This window comes from Bufo gargarizans, chromosome 2 (genome assembly GCF_014858855.1).
Source record: "Bufo gargarizans isolate SCDJY-AF-19 chromosome 2, ASM1485885v1, whole genome shotgun sequence".
NCBI lineage: Eukaryota > Metazoa > Chordata > Amphibia > Anura > Bufonidae > Bufo > Bufo gargarizans.
In genome coordinates this window covers 37,584,963-37,600,387 of record NC_058081.1, presented here as the reverse complement: position 1 = coordinate 37,600,387, position 15,425 = coordinate 37,584,963, and the positions used below count along the sequence as shown (strand labels likewise).

Sequence of the window (15,425 nt, the reverse complement as noted above, 5' to 3'; positions counted from 1 at the left end):
CAATGGACTATAATGAGATCTGCACCAGCCAGCAGTTATACTGAAACAGGCTGAACACAGGACCTGAATGAGGGAAGGGAAGTGATAAATGGCCACAAGATGTCGCCGTTCTACAATGCAAATTTCAAAAACTTCAAAGCCATGTGGCCACCAGCAGTAAGGTCAGAGCCGGCGGCTTTGTTGTGGGGAAATGTTAGACACTGGTTAATTATTACGTCTGCCCCAGCCTTGTAAATAACCAAACTGTGTCCATGGCTCATGTCCATTATCTGCTGGAGCGTCCTTGTAGAACAGAAAAAGGCCAGAAAGTAGTCCCTTGAGGTCTAAGATCTTGCAGGTACAGTAGCCCGGCTAGCTCAGTCGGTAGAGCATGAGACTCTTAATCTCAGGGTCGTGGGTTCGAGCCCCACGTTGGGCGACTATGTTTATTTAGAATTTTTGGAAACAGAGGCAGAGCCTATTAGTAACTACAAAAAAACATGTGGATCCTCCACTAAAAATACAGCAGGACAAACTCTTTTCATACTATTAATTTTATTAGGGTATAAGGACATCTGAGAGTCAGGTCTCTACTCAGGAACCCCTCCGGGGTTTCAAGATGCACTAATTTCTGACAATAACAAAAACTTTCAAAGAATAGATTTCTGAGAGATTTTTGATCCAGCACATAAAGTAAATTGCGATTATGCCCTGATAGTAACAGCTAGAATGCCTCCTAACAGTGCCTCTATTAATTCCATAGTGCGCTACCCCAAAGGTCCCCAACAACCGGGCCATGGACCACCTGGTACTGGTCCACGGGGAGCGCTGGATTTGAGCTGCAGGGCAGGAATGACTTCTGTGCTCTGCCATTTAGCCTCATAAGTAGGATTGAGCGAACCCGAACTGTAAAGTTCGGGTTCGTACCAAACTTTACTGGGTTCGGCACCCGAACATTTCAGTAAAAGTTTGGGTTCGGTGTTCGGGTAATGTAAATATACCATCGGATCGGAGTTTTCTCCAATCCGATGGTATATTTTAACTTGAAGCGTCCCCATCACCATGGGAACGCCTCTATATTAGAATATACCATCAGATTATTCCCCCTGTAGCGATCGGGTGCTGCCAGGCAGCAGGGGGCCGTTATGTCCACAGTTCTCAGTATATTCTAACTTGAAGCGTCCCCATCACTATGAGAACGCCTCTGTGTTAGAATATACTGTCGGATCTGAGTTTTCACGATCTAACTCAAATCCGATGGTATATTCTAATATAGAGGCGTTCCCATGGTGATGGGGACGCTTCAAGTTAAAATATACCATCGGATTGGAAAAAACTCTGATCCGATGGTATATTAATATTACCCGAACACCGAACCCGAACTTTTACTGAAATGTTCGGGTGCCGAACACCGTAAAGTATTTAGCTAATACTAATATTTAGCTAATACTATTATTTTCCATTATAACCATGTTATAACGAAAAATAAAGTGACGTTCGGGACCCCATTGACTTCAATGGGGTTCGGGTTCGGATCAAGTTCGGGTCCCGAACCCAAACTTTTTTTTAAAGTTCGGCCGAACTCCCCGAACATCTAGGTGTTCGCTCAACTCTACTCATAAGCAAAAGGCTGCTAGGCCTGATGAGATCATCGTGACCTCCTATGCGGGGGTCACAGGTAGTATGACGCCGGCAGCCAGCCAGAAGAGGCCTGTATGGCAGACAATGGGGAGGGAGGTGAGTATTTAGTTATTTTTTTTCTTGGCTTGAGCATTACAGGGGAGGGGTTAGTGCAATAAATACAGGACGGGGGGCACTATATGTAAAGAGGCACTACTGTGGGGGGGGGGGTATATTTAAAGGGACCACTACTTTGGAGGAGGGCACTATGTTTAAAGGGAACCTGTTATCAACTTTATGCTGACCTCACTGAGGGCAGCATGAAATAGTGACAGAAATGCTGATGTCAGCGGTGTGTCACTCATGAGCTAAAGGTAAGTGGTTGCCGAGAACCAGCATCATTGCAGCCGAGAACCATTGCATTGCATTGCAGCCCAGGCCTGGAAAAGAGTCAGATCTACCTGAGAAGAGTCCTGGTCATTCCTAATCTCCTGCTCTCTCGCCCATCTGCTGATTATTGGCAGTTCTCTCCTAGATAGAAAGGGAGAACACTCGGTAGAAGACTGTCAGTCATCAGCAGGTGGGCAGGAGAGCAGGGAGTCATGAATAACCAGGACTCTTCTCAGGTGGCCGGGACTCTTTTCCAGGCCCAGTCTGCAATGATTGTGATGTTGGTTCTCAGCAACCACTTACTGCTAACTTATAAATGACAGAGCGCTAAAAACATCTCACCTGTCTGTGTATTCTGCCGCTAGTATGGGCAGCATAACGGTGATGACAGGTTCCCTTTAGAGAGGCCACTACTGGGGACATTATATGTGAAGAGGGCGCAACTGGGGGAAATTATATGTAAAGATGCCACTACTGGGGGACATTATATGTGAAGAACACTACTGGGGGGGCATTATATGTGAAGAACACTACTGGGGGGGCATTATATGTGAAGAGGCTACTTTATGTGAAGAGGGCGCTACTGGGGGGGCATTATATGTGAAGAGGGCGCTACTGGGGGGGCATTATATGTGAAGAGGGCGCTACTGGAGGGCATAAAAGGGGGCAATAATACTAAATAGGTGTGTTTAAGTTTGTAAATACAAGTTGTGGTTAAGAGACGTCATCTGTGCAGGACTGAGGGGAAAAATAAAAAAGGAAAGAGAACAACTCCAGTCAGAGGAGACTTTACCCGTCACTGAATGGGATTGTTACTGATTGTGTTCTGCTATGTATGTGATTTACTCCTCCAATCATTCCTGGAGAACCCCTTCAGCGACACGACAAACTAATAAACCACATTTTTGTCTCTTTTAATTCCTATTACAACCAAAGGAAAAAAAATAAAATAGAAGTCACCCAACTTAGGGCTTAAACCCACAACCCTAAAATGAAGCGGCTCATGCTGTACTGGCTGAGCTCCTGTAGAGTTAAGGGGATTGTGTCCCTAATAACATTTATTCTCCTCCGGATGGGGTGAGGATTTGATCACTGGGGTTGAGAATGGAGAGGTGGTGGGGGGTCCCAGAGGTCAGACCTCCCATTGATTAAACACTTATCCCTTATCTACAAGTGTCATCAGTGACACAGCCCCTTTAGGTCCCTTTCACACGGGCAAGATTTCCGCATGGGGCAATGCGTGAGGTGAACGCATTGCACCCGCACTGAATCCTGACCCATTTATTTCTATGGGGCTGTGCACATGAGCAGTGATTTTCACTCATCACTTGTGCGTTGCGTGAAAATCGCAGCATGCTCTATATTGTGCGTTTTTAATGCAACGCAGGCCCCATAGAAGTGAATGGGGCTGCGTGAAAATCGCAAGCATCCGCATGCAAGTGCGGATGCGGTGCGATTTTCACGCACGGTTGCTAGGAGACGATCGGGGACCCAATCATTATTATTTTCCCTTATAACATGGTTATAAGGGAAAATAATAGCATTCTGAATACAGAATGCATAGTACAATAGCGCTGGAGGGGTTTAAAATAAATAAATAATTTAACTCACCTTAATCCACTTGTTTGCGCAGCCCGGCTTCTCTTCTGTCTTCTTCTGTGCTGTGCACAGGAAAAGGACCTGTGGTGACGTCACTGCGCTCATCACATGGTCCATCACATGATCCACCACCATGGTAAAAGATCTTGTGATGGACCCTGTGATGAGCGCAGTGACGCCATCAAAGGTCCTATTCCTACTGCACAGCAAAGCTGAAGACGGGCTGCGCGAACAAGTGGATTAAGGCGAGTTAAATAATTTTTTATTTTTTTTAACCCCTCCAGTTCTATTGTACTATGCATTCTGTATTAAGAATGCTATTATTTTCCCTTATAACCATGTTTTAAGGGAAAATAGTAAAATCTACAGAACACCTAACTCAAACCCGAACTTCTGTGAAGAAGTCCGGGTTCGGGTCTGGGTACCAAACATGCCGATGTTTCTCAAGCGAGTGCAAAACGCATTACAATGTTTTGCACTCGCGCGGAAAAATCGCGCATCATATCCGGCCCAAAAACATGACGCCTGTGTGAAAGAGGCCTTAATGTTTAAAGCTACAGTAGCCAGGCTAACTCAGTTGTTAGTAAAAAAAAAAGACTCAGGGTTGTGGGCTTGAGCCCCATGTTGGGTGACTGCTCATTTAGGGTTTTTGTAACATATATTAGTTTTAAAGGAGAACTGTGTTGGTTATTTCCACGAAAAGTGCCCATTTTTCCTACCCAATCAGCTGCTCCAGTGGCGCAATCGGTTAGCGCGCGGTACTTATAAGACAGTTACTGGTGAGCGATGCCGAGGTTGTGAGTTCGAGCCTCACCTGGAGCACAATCTTTTAGATTGCTATCTGAGGGACTGAGTCATTACTTGCAATGTCCTCCTGGATGTTTACTGAGAATAAATGTGAAGAATTTGTAAAAAAAATACTAATTTCAAACTTTAATAATTTAAAATGTGGAAAAATCAACCACTGAGGTGCCGGGGTATCAGAAATTCTTAAAAGACTGTCGGCAAAAAAAAAGGTCTGCTTTTTCTCCGCCTACATGCACATGACCGTATGTGTTTTGCGGTCTGCAAATTGCGGATCCGCCCAAAAAAACGGATGACATCCGTATGCCAGCCGTTTTTTGGGCGGATCCATTGTAACAATGCCTCAAACGGACCAGGATAGGACATGTTCTATTTTTTTTTTGCGGGGCTACAGAACGGACATACTGATGCGGACAGCACACGGTGGGTAGGCATCCTATCTGCAAAAAAACCGGAACGGACACGGATACAAACAACGTTCGTGTGCATGTAGCCTAGAACAGTGGTCCTCTTGTCCATGGACTGTGTCGTCTAGTTGAGCCCTGTTCATTGTAAAATGCATGAGTTGCAATACCACCAACAACCCATAGACAAGCGTGGCGCTGTTTCTGGAAATAAGAAAACAAGATTTTTGTAAAACTTACCAGTAAAATCTCTTTCTCGCTTTTCATTGGGGGACACAGAAACCGTGGGTATAGCCATGTCCTCTAGGAGGCGTTGACACTAATAAAAGCTGTTAGGTCCTCCTCTGGCAGCTATACCCCCTCCAGCCTGGAGAGAGAGCTTCAGTTTGTGTAGAAGCAGTAGAAGAAGCAAGTAAACCAACAAAATAACGTGGAACACCAACAATGCCAAGAACCCAACTAGGTTCTAACCAGCAACAGCCACAACTGTGGCCTAACAACAATACTGGATACAGATAACACAGTGATAACTCTCTGAGTACAGATAACACAGTGATAACTCTCTGAGTACAGATAACACAGTGATAACTCTCTGAGTACAGATAACACAGTGATAACTCTCTGAGTGCAGATAACACAGTGATAACTCTCTGAGTACAGATAACACAGTGGTAACTCTCTGAGTACAGATAACACAGTGATAACTCTGATTACAGATAATGTAGTAGATGGGTGTGAGCCCCCAGAATTCAGAACACACACAGTGTGGTCTGACGTCTGGGGCCAGGCTTCGGGAGCACTCAGGGAGTGACTCAGTCACACTGTGACACTGACTGGCACTCACTGTCAGTGGCGCTCATTCCAGCTGCCTGTGGAGCCTGTCCTGAAGGGGCACTGCAGCAGCCATCTTCTTCTTCTTGCTCCGGCTCCGCAATGTCTTTCCCGCCTGGAAGGTGGCTGGAGCCTATCAGTGAAGTGCCGTACTGACCTGCGCACCCTGGTGATTTAGTTAGTCAATGGGGCAAAAACATCACATGTGGATAAGGGTATGGTCACATCAGAGTCAGAAGTCCGTCAGTGGAGTTTACCATATACGGCATAGCCGGATACTGCCGTTCTCCAACAGATCCCCATGGACTATAATGAGATCTGCACCAGCCGGCAGTTATACTGAAACAGGCTGAACACAGGACCTGAACGAGGGACGGGAAGTGATAAATGACCACAAGATGTCGCCGTTCTACAATGCAAATTTCAAAAACTTCAAAGCCATGTGGCCACCAGCAGTAAAGTCAGAGCAGGCGGCTTTGTTGTGGGGAAATGTTAGACACTGGTTAATTATTACGTCTGCCCCAGCCTTGTAAATAACCAAACTGTGTCCATGGCTCATGTCCATTATCTGCTGGAGCGTCCTTGTAGAACAGAAAAAGCCCAGAAAGTAGTCCCTTGAGGTCTAAGATCTTGCATGTACAGCAGCCCGGCTAGCTCAGTCGGTAGAGCATGAGACTCTTAATCTCAGGGTCGTGGGTTCGAGCCCCACGTTGGGCGACTATGTATTTTTGGAAACAGAGGCAGAACCTACTAGTAACTGCAAAAAAACATGTGGATCCTCCACTAAAAATACAGCAGGACAAACCCTTTTCATACTATTAATTTTATTAGGGTATAAGGACATCAGAGAGTCAGGTCTTTACTCAGGAACCGCTCCGGGGGTTTCAAGACGCTCTCATTTCTGACAGTAACAAAAACTTTAAAAGAAGAGATTTTTGATCCAGCACAGAAAGTAAATTGCAATTATGCCCTGATAGTAACAGCTAGAATGCCTCCTAACAGTGCCTCTATTAATTCCATAGTGCTCTACCCCAAAGGTCCCCAACAACCGGGCCATGGACCGCCTGGTACTGGTCCACGGGGAGCGCTGGAGTTGAGCTGCAGGGCAGGAATAGCTTCTGTGCTCTGCCATTTAGCCTCATAAGTAGGATTGAGCCTACTTCGTTCCGAACTTTACGGTGTTCGGCACCTGAACATTTCAGTAAAAGTTCAGGTTCGTTGTTCGGGTAATATTAATATACCATCGGATTGGAGTTTTCTCCAATCCGATGGTATATTTTAACTTGAAGCGTCCCCATCACCATGGGAACGCCTCTATATTAGAATATACCATCGGATTTGAGTTAGATTGTGAAAACTCAGATCCGACAGTATATTCTAACACAGAGGCGTTCTCATAGTGATGGGGACGCTTCAAGTTAGAATATACTGAGAACTGTGGACATAACGGCCCCCTGCTGCCTGGCAGCACCTGATCTCTTACAGGGGGCTGTGATCCGCACAATTAACCCCTCAGGTGCCGCACAAACAAAAACAAATTTTTGTCTTTAAATTCCTATTACAACCGAAGGAAAAAAATAATAAATAGAAGTCACCAACTTAGGGCTTAAACCCACAACCCTAAAATGAAGAGGCTCATGCTGTACTGGCTGAGCTCCTGTAGTTTAAGAGTTAAGGGGATTGTGTCACTAATAACATTTATTCTCCACCGGATGGGGTGAGGATTTGATCACTGGGGTTGAGAATGGAGAGGTGGTGGGGGGTCCCAGAGGTCAGACCTCCCATTCATTAAACACTTATCCCTTATCTACAAGTGTCATCAGTGACACAGCCCCTTTAGGCCCCTTTCACACGGGCAAGATTTCCGCGTGGGGGCAATGCGTGAGGTGAACGCATTGCACCCGCACTGAATCCGGACCCATTTATTTCTATGGGGCTGTGCACATGAGCAGTGATTTTCACGCATCACTTGTGCGTTGCGTGAAAATCGCAGCATGCTCTATATTGTGCGTTTTTCATGCAACGCAGGCCCTATAGAAGTGAATGGGGCTGCGTGAAAATCGCAAGCATCCGCAAGCAAGTGCGATTTTCATGCACGGTTGCTAGGAGACGATCGGGGACCCGATCATTATTATTTTCCCTTATAACAGCTCTATTGTACTATGCATTCTGTATTAAGAATGCTATTATTTTCCCTTATAACCATGTTTTAAGGGAAAATAATAAAATCTACACAACGCCTAACTCAAACCCGAACTTCTGTGAAGAAGTCCGGGTTCGGGTCTAGGTACCAAACATGCCAATGTTTCTCAAGCGAGTGCAAAACGCATTACAATGTTTTGCACTCGCGCGGAAAAATCGCGCATCATATCCGGCCCAAAAACATGACGCCCATGTGAAAGAGGCCTTAATGTTTAAAGCTACAGTAGCCAGACTACCTCAGTTGTTAGCAAAAAAAAAAAACTCAGGGTTGTGGGCTTGAGCCCCATGTTGGGTGACTGCTCATTTAGGGTTTTTGTAACATATATTAGTTTTAAAGGAGAACTGTGTTGGTTATTTCCACGAAAAGTGCCCATTTTTCCTACCCAATCAGCTGCTCCAGTGGCGCAATCGGTTAGCGCGCGGTACTTATAAGACAGTAACTGGTGAGCGATGCCGAGGTTGTGAGTTCGAGCCTCACCTGGAGCACAATCTTTTAGATTGCTATCTGAGGGACTGAGTCATTACTTGCAATGTCCTCCTGGATGTTTACTGAGAATAAATGTGAAGAATTTGTAAATTTGTTTCTAATTTCAAACTCTAATAATTTAAAAAGCACCTCAGCTGGGTTATCAGAAATTCTTAAAAGACTGTCGGCAAAAAAAAAAAAGTCTGCTTTTTCTCCGCCTACATGCACACGACCGTATGTGTTTTGTGGTCTGCAAATTGCGTATCCGCAAAAAAAAAAAAAACGGATGACATCCGTATGCCAGCCGTTTTTTTTGTGGATCCATTGTAACAATGCCTAAAACGGACCAGAATAGGACATGTTCTATTTTTTTGGGCAGGGCTACAGAACGGACATACTGATGTGGACAGCACGCGGTGGGTCCACATCCTATCTGCAAAAAAAACGGAACGGACACGGAAACAAACAACGTTCGTGTGCATGTAGCCTAAAACAGTGGTCCTCTTGTCCATGGACTGTGTCGTCTAGTTGAGCCCTGTTCACTGTAAAATGCATGAGTTGAAATACCACCAACAACCCATAGACAAGCGTGGCGCTGTTTCTGAAAATAAGAAAACGAGATTTTTGTAAAACTTACCAGTAAAATCTCTTTCTCGCTTTTCATTGGGGGACACAGGAACCGTGGGTATAGCCATGTCCTCTAGGAGGCGTTGACACTAGTAGAAGCTGTTAGCTCCTCCCCTGGCAGCTGTACCCCCTCCAGCCTGGAGAGAGAGCTTCAGTTTGTGTAGAAGAAGCAAGTAAACCAACGAAATAACGTGGAACACCAACAATGCCAAGAACCCAACTAGGTTCTAACCAGCAACAGCCACAACTGTGGCCGAACAACAATACTGGTGGGTGCTGTGTCCCCCAATGAAGAGCGAGAAAGAGATTTACTGGTAAGTTTTTACAAAAATCTCGTTTTCTCGCCCATATTCATTGGGGGACACAGAAACCGTGGGACTGTCCAAAAGCAGTCCACAGGGAGGAAAAATCACAGACCCATGGAGCAAGCGCCCCTGCTAGGCAACTAAGAACTGCTGCCTGCAAGACCATGCGGCCCAAGGCAGCGCCCGCCGATGCATAAGTATGCACCTGGCAACATTTTGTGAATGTGTGTAAGGAGGTCAGTAGCCGCCTTGCACAACTGCGCGGACGAACCTTGAATCCTCCAAGCCTAAGAGTCGCCCACCGCTCTGGTGGAGTGAGCCGTGACACCGAAGGGCTGAAACCCTGCCCCGGGTGCAGTATGCTTCAGCAATTGCAGACGTGCAATTGCCACCCTGGAGGCCGCCAATGCCTTGCGAGGACCCTCCGAGATGACAAAAAAAGGAGAGTCCGTATGCCGGAAGGAACTGGAGGCTGGCAAATAAAGTCAAAGCCCTGACAACGTCCAAATGATCTAACCCCCTTTCCTTAGGGTGTGATGGGGAGGGACACAGTGATGGAAGGAAAATTTCTTCATTGAAATGGAAATCAGAGACCACCGTCGGAAGAAAGGAATCAACGGGCCGGGGAACCGCTTATCCCTGTCAAGAACCAGGAAGGTTCTGTGCAAGAGAGCGCCCCAACCCGGACACCCGTCCGATGGATGTGATAGCCACAAGAAAAAAAACTACCTTCCAGGACAGGAGTCGGAGTGACATCTCCCGCAAGGGTTCAAGGGGAGAATTCCGGAGCGCTGAAAGGACTAAGTTCAGATCCCAAGGCGGTAAAGGAGGACGGTACGGAGGAACCATATGTGCCATTCCCTGAAGGAAGGTATTATGGGCCCCGGGTGAGTCAGAGGACGCTGGAAAAGCATACAAAGCGCCGAACCTGACCCAGCAAGAAACTAACAGCTAAACCAAAAACCCAGGACTGCAGGATCCACCCCTACTAAAGGGAAGCGTTCCATGAAAAACGGTAAGTGGTCCACCAATGTCCCCCGAGCCGAAGAGGCTTGTGGGGAGACTGAAAAGCTGGCTGATAAACTACAGAGAAAAAAACGCCTGAGTGAGGCATGTCAACCGCAAGTCAAGGCATCAATACTGGATAGGTAGAAGTAGAGATGATATGAGAAACACCGGTGGTGGAGTTCTGTGAGCGACCATGTATTGACGGTGTGGCAACACTGCTCGATGGAAATTTCGACCATACCAAGATGAGAGAAAAACTCCTGCCTCAAGGAGAAAGAATAGAAGGAATGAAACTCCATCAACAATCGTGACAGCACCCCCGCTCAGCCTGGCATGGTGAGTCTCGTAGTCTAGCCACGTAATGTGCAGTGAAAAGGCATGACTACATCGGACTGACATGGCAGTCACTAGTCAAGTCTTAAGAGAGGTAGTTGTAGATATGGGAAGTACACCCAGGACCAACAGGTAGGATTCACCTGTAGAAGGAGGAACATGGAAAAAGTTACAGCCCAACAGTCGGTCCGGAACAAGACTGGAAGAAAAAAAACACAGAACTAATACCCTGCATCAACGTAGATGAGGGGAAGTAGCAACGTAGGAGCTACCAAGGTTTGCGGAGTGGCCATGAACCCTGAGCCAGAGAAGGAAAAAACGGAAGGAAAAAGTGGCAGGGCGAAGCCCATTCCCCATATGAGACTGACACTACACAGAAGTAGCTACCGGATTATAGTGGCGGTGCCATACTCTGCCTAAGAGGGAGGCCATGCAGCGTACGCCACCGAATTGGCGTTAGAAGAATCCGTCACCTGACGAAGGAGCCGTGCAGGGGGAGCCAGAGTATGTATTGGCTACTCCAGGACCCCCGTACCGTAGGAGCCGCAGCATGCCCCGCCAGCGCAAACTGAGGGGCAGACTAGAGGGATCCGATGGAGGCCATGGTACCATACTGCCCCAGGGAAGGAGAGCTAACCTTAAACACTCCACCTGGGAAGGGCATTGAACAGGGAACAACCGCCAAGCCAGCGTCAGGGTAGAACCACTACCTGAGGGAATGCCCCACTACAGCGACTGTGAACGCTAGTACCAGCGTAAAATCCGCACCAGCGGAGGAGAACACACTGTAAAAGCTAAACCAGAGTGCCAGCACAACCACTTCCCACATCAGGAATGGTGGATAGAGAATATAGAGTCAGAGTAACACTCGACTTGCTGGAACGTAATCACAATATTATGTGCCATGGTGTACGCACTACATACTGTTGACAACACATATTGGAACAGTGGAGGACCATGGAGATGGGGGATGCTAGGACACATGAGTGACGCTGAGGAGAGAGCTTGTCATATTCATGCCCCAAACCGGCACCGAAGAAAAAGGACACAACGTGGAAACAGCCACATAATCTACTGGCGGCACCAAAATACCATTAGAAGAAAAGTACAGGGCACCAGCGTGTATCGATACTCGCTACTTATCTATAGCCGTGGTGTAGTTGAAGTGCAGCATCCAAGATGTGTACTCATTCCCTACGGTAGTGGATCACTTGTGGAAGGGGCAATGTGGCAATTATGCCACCAATGAAAGGGGGTAATGCTTACGGCAAGCACTGCACTCAGTGGTAGTGCAAATACTCAATGAAGGGTGGCAATGCAGTAATGCATCTAGCAGGAACTGAATCCAAGTAGAGAGAATACGCCTCTTACGGAAAGGGCAAGGTATATGGAGAGTCCCGTATCAATACCCCACCTACGTAAGGGGGTAAGACATACAGTAAACACTGAACCAGGGATAATGCCATAGCGCCACCTATGGAAGAGGCTAATGCATACAGTAAGTACTGTCCCCAGTGGGAATGCAGTTCCGCCACCTACAAAAGGGGGAATGCCTACTGCCGGCACTGAAACAGTTCTAGTGCGGTTAGACCCCAATGGAGGGAGGTAATATCCAAGGGAGTACTGCATCCAGTAGTAGTGCAAATACTCCGCCTAAGGAAGGGGGTAATGTATACGACAAGTACTGCTGTCTACCTCGGACGCCATCTTGGAAGATCGCACCGGAATCACGGCAGAGACCGAACCACTGATCCCCCCCCCCCATTCAGACTGAACCTCTCCAGGGAGGGTGCATCTGAGCGTGACCCTAGGGAGGAAGGGTGGGGGTGCGGAGGTAAACGAGGAGGAAGTATCCTGCTCTGGCCCACTATGTGCAATCCTGCCTCTCAAGAACTCCCCATGGCAGCTGGAGACTGCGCCGGTGGAATTTATCAACCAAACTACTTGGGGGTGGAATGGCAACTTCTAGAGGTTCACTCACCGGATTGCGCAGGCGGAGCTACATCAACCAAACGACCCCGGAGGGTGGATTGGGAATTTTTCTGAGGTCCTCCATTGGGTTGCACAGGCAGTCCTTTGTCAACCAAACTACCTCAGAGAGTGGATTGGGAAAGTTCGGAGATCCACAATTGGATTGCGCAGGCGGTGCTCATCAAACAAACGACCCAGGAGGGTGATTGGGAAGATCCGGAGATCCACCAATGGATTGCGCAGGCAGCGCTTTATCAACTAAACGACCCCTGAGGGTGATTGGGAAGGTCAGGATATCCCCCATTGGATTGCGCAGGCAGCGTTTAATCAACCATTTGGGTTGGGGACCCAAATGGACCTATTTGTATAATTTTTTTTATTAATAAAAAACTGGGATGCCCACCTCAATTGGGCAAGAAGCAGAGGAGTTAAATCCCTCAACATTAAAGCCCCGCAGCAAGAAACCCATATAATCCTGTGCCAGCCTCAAGTGATTTCTGACCAGGAAGGGTTAACTGCCTGAGGACCGAGGGCAGGGCTCTGCGAGCTACTGGGGGAGGGGAAAGCAAGGGGGGGGGGGGGGGGGGGGGGGGGAGAATTTGCGCCAGATCGCCCCCTCCCTGGGGATGAAGTGCGGGCTAGTAGGCCGCAAGTCGGGGCCTAAAGTTATGGGACCAGGCCGACTGTACGGCCGGAGCACTGAGGGCTGCGGGGACAACGCTGTTGACTGCGGCTATCCGAGGGGCAGCGCGTTCACCACACACCAGCGCGTTACTGTAAGTGAATGGCGCCAGACCCAGAGAAATGCACGCGCATGCCGGGAGCCAGATTTTATGGTGTCCGGACCCAGTGCTGGCGTTAGCCTCCTGGAGCGGCGCACTCTTAGGTGCCCGCTTCCAGGGGATGATTATCGCTGGGGAGCGGAAGCAAGTGGGCATCTGAGCGTGAGGTCAGCGTTTAGTTGCGCAGGCACTCTGCATGCATTCTCCACACCCGACCAAATCGGTGAGCACGGTCGCCCGCTGTTTAATAGTGCCTGCGGGGACCTGGCCATTAACTCCCTTATGTGTCCGAGTACCGACGGCACAGAGGGGGAGGGAAGGAAGACTGTTGGAAGCTGGGCTAGTGATAAATGAAGCCCGTGTCTGGCCACGGAGGGAGCCTTTTCCGTAGAACCCTTTAATAGGAAGGGTGGGAGGGGGTTAACATACGCACCTAGTCCCGTACTCACCTTATCTTCCTCCTCTTGGCTTCACCCTCCCTAAGTGGGCCTATAAGGTCACCTTCTCCAGCAGGGTCACCTCCTCAGCAGCTGGCACCGGAGTGGCAGGAGTCTGGAATGGTGGGAGGGTCTTCTCTATGTCGGACCTAGGTGACCCCTTAGCTGGCGGGATGCAGGGGAGCGAGGCTTCCCTGGTCCACCTTGTCTTCTTGTGGGGGGAGGAGGCAGCGTGGCAGACCAACGCTGGCGTGCTCTCCCCGGGAGAACAGGGAGGCGAGGCGACCACTGTTTTCCACCTAGAAGAGAAAACGATAAACTAAAATAAAAAATCTTCAGGAGATCCCTGCGGAGCACGGAGGTCTTGCCTCCTATTGACACTAGAAAAAACTGAAGCTCTCTCTCCAGGCTGGAGGGGGTATAGCTGCCAGGGGAGGAGCTAACAGCTTCTACTAGTGTCAACGCCTCCTAGAGGACATGGCTATACCCACGGTTTCTGTGTCCCCAATGAATACGGGCGAGAAACCTTTTTTTTTTTTTTTTTTTTCAAACCTTGGAAAACCCTTCCTTTAAGAGTAATTCTATATAACAGTTGGTAACTCTACCCGAGTTGGTATTTCGAGGCATAGAAACATCAATGTGTCTTCTATACAAAAACGAACACAGGTGACCAACAGGCATGTTTTATGCCCCCATGTCAGTGCCCTTCTAAGCTGTGTTCACCACCATTATCAAATCATGTACAGATCTATACTTGAACATGGAAAATTAATTATATCAGGCTAACATGCCTGGCTGTGCCGACTAATAAAACCTTCATTATATAGCCCGGATTCATCTTACAAGCTTGTGTAAAAGTCACTGCCTAAGGCCTCTTTCACACTTGCGTTGTCCGGATCCGTCGCGTACTCCATTTGCCGGAACTACACGCCGGATCCGGAAAAACGCAAGTGAGCTGAAAGCATTTGAAGACGGATCAGTCTTCAAAATGCGTTCAGTGTTACTATGGCAGCCAGGACGCTATTAAAGTCCTGGTTGCCATAGTAGTAGTGGGGAGCGGGGGAGAGGTATACTTACAGTCTGTGCGGCTCCCGGGGCGCTCCAGAATGACGTCAGAGCGCCCCAGGCGCATGGATGACGTGTACATGCGATCACGTCATCCATGCGCCCCACGTGCCCTGACGTCACTCTGGAGCGCTCCGGGAGCCGCACGGACTAAGTATTCTGCCCCCCCGCTCCCCACTACACTTTACCATGGCAAACAGAACTTTGGTTACCATGGCTGCCAGGACGCTATTCAGAAAAAGCTAAACGTCGGATCCGGTAATGCATCGAAACGACGTTTAGCTTAAGGCCGGATTAATGCCTTTCAATGGGCATTAATTCCGGATCCGGCCTTGCGGCAAGTCTTCAGGATTTTTGGCCGGAGCAAAAAGCGCAGCATGCTGCAGTATTTTCTCCGGCCAAAAAACATTCCGGTCCTGAACTGAAGACATCCTGAACGGATTTCTCTCTATTCAGAATGCATGGGGATAATCCTGACGACGGAACTCTATGCCGGAAAAGCACAACGCAAGTGTGAAAGAGCCTTGTTAGATCATGATGGGGGAAAGAGGGAATTGGGGCAAACCTGCTAGCAAAACAACCCAAATCTTGCAGGCACAGTA

The 15,425-nt window shown here is 48.1% G+C and overlaps 4 non-coding genes across 4 annotated transcripts; all 4 read left to right on the top strand.

The window, feature by feature from the left end:
• Positions 1-345: 345 nt before the first annotated feature.
• On the top strand, positions 346-418 carry TRNAK-CUU. Its single transcript has one exon. It is a non-coding gene; the product is annotated as a tRNA-Lys (tRNA).
• Positions 419-4,317: 3,899 nt separating this feature from the next.
• Positions 4,318-4,410, top strand: TRNAI-UAU. The gene is given in 2 exon segments: positions 4,318-4,355; positions 4,375-4,410. It is a non-coding gene; the product is annotated as a tRNA-Ile (tRNA).
• A 1,861-nt stretch (positions 4,411-6,271) lies between these two features.
• Positions 6,272-6,344, top strand: TRNAK-CUU. The gene has a single exon. It is a non-coding gene; the product is annotated as a tRNA-Lys (tRNA).
• Positions 6,345-8,222: 1,878 nt separating this feature from the next.
• TRNAI-UAU lies at positions 8,223-8,315 on the top strand. Its single transcript is given in 2 exon segments — positions 8,223-8,260; positions 8,280-8,315. It is a non-coding gene; the product is annotated as a tRNA-Ile (tRNA).
• The last annotated feature ends 7,110 nt before the right edge of the window (positions 8,316-15,425 follow it).